The 1759-nt window shown below is 31.2% G+C and overlaps 1 protein-coding gene; it reads right to left on the bottom strand.

Moving 5' to 3' along the window:
* The window catches only part of LOC105306592 (zinc finger protein 432), a 53336-nt gene that overhangs the window by 16099 nt on the left and 35478 nt on the right, over positions 1–1759 (bottom strand).

The raw sequence follows: 1759 nt of genomic DNA, 5'->3' as shown, positions 1-1759 counted from the left end.
AAGTAACTCAAAGTAATCACAAACTTAAATATAAGAGTTAAAAGTATAAAACTTAGAGAAGCAAACAGGAGATAGTTTTTCTGAACCTGAGTTAACCAAAGCGTTTTGAGAAAAGATGGTAAAGAAAAGACATAAAATAAAAAATAATAAACTGAACTTAATTAAAACTGTACTTCTAAACACAACATTTAAGAAAGTGAAGAGTGGGAGAAAATATTCCACATTATACATCTGATAAAGAACTTGTATTCAAAATATATACAGAATTCTCGAAACTCAATAAATTAACCATACAATTACTTTTTGGGGGTCATGAACTTTTCTAAAAATTGGATTGTGGAGATAGTGTAACAACTCTGAACAGTACTATATGTAATTGAGTAGTACACTTACTATGTAAATGTTACATGTAAATTATGACCATAAAGTTGTTAAAATGAATTGCTGTTAAAAAAAAAAGCTGTTAAAATGAAAAAAATAGAAATGAATTCTATACTTTGAAATGTATAGGGTATTAAAAAAAAACAAAGTATAATTGCAAAATTATAAACTACCTAGGATTAAAAGTAGATGAAGATGTCTGGGACATATAAGAAAAAAGGTATAAACAAAACATGGAATGAGAATGTAAGAATTTGGATAATGAGAGGATGATAATATAAATTGAACATAATTGAATTTTGCATTTTTCAAGTATACCCCACTTTAATGCATACCTCTTATGTGACTAGTTACCATTCCCTTCACCCATGACATTATTATAGCCACCTAATATTGTACATAAATATAAATATTTAATAATATGGACCTATGTTTATATTGAGAAACTAAGTAATAAAATTAGATTATCCCTGTTTTTTTCTCCCCAGTTTTATTGAAATATGATTGACATAGATTAGACCTATTTTTTAATAAACTTTAGTTGGGGAAATTTTAGATTTACACAAATGTCACAGGGTACTACAAAAAGTTCACATATACCTTCATTCGACTTTCTGTCATGTGAATATTATACATAACCATGGTACATTTGTCAAATTGAGAAATTAACACTGGTATAATACTCAACCGAATTACAGATTTTACTTGGGATTTCACAAGAGTTCTCTTTAGTGTTCTTTTTCTTTCAGGATACAACTCAGGATACAACATTGCATTTAAACAACATGTTGCCTTGGTTTTCTCTGCTGCGTGACCATTCCTCACAGCCTTTTTCTTTTTCATGTCCTCATTTATTTTGAAGGAGTGCTAATCAGGTATTTTGTATATTATCCATCTTTTGCATTGGTCTAGGTAGTCTTCATTAAACAGGGATTATGAATTTTGGAAAAGACACCTCAGAATGAAATCCTTTTTTCCTCACATCAAATCTAAGGGTACAAAATATCAAAAGGACTTAATGTGGATCTCCTGGTAAAGGTAATGTTTGCCAGGTTTCTCCACTGAAAATAGCAATAGTAATTGTATGTGATTGTTATGTAAATTTATTCTTGCATCTCTGTATTCATACCTTTGGATAGTATCCCCTCACAATGACTCTGAACAGTGTGTCCAATGGGACAACGGCAAGTGCAACACAGAGGACAGAAGTAGATTTGCTCATCGAGACATGTTTGATTTGTCTCTTGGAGCTCTTCTAACACATTGTAATAGAGCACAGGCTAACCTCTTTCAAAATAAGAGAGCCATCCATTCCAATGGAGGCTCAGATATGTGAAAAAAAGCCATCTAGACTATGCAGCCCCCACCAGATAACCCA

This window comes from Pteropus vampyrus, unplaced genomic scaffold, assembly GCF_000151845.1.
Source record: "Pteropus vampyrus isolate Shadow unplaced genomic scaffold, Pvam_2.0 Scaffold448, whole genome shotgun sequence".
Classification (NCBI taxonomy): Eukaryota; Metazoa; Chordata; class Mammalia; order Chiroptera; family Pteropodidae; genus Pteropus; species Pteropus vampyrus.
The sequence above is the reverse complement of the archived record's forward strand: the minus strand, read 5'-3'. Positions and strand labels throughout refer to the sequence as shown.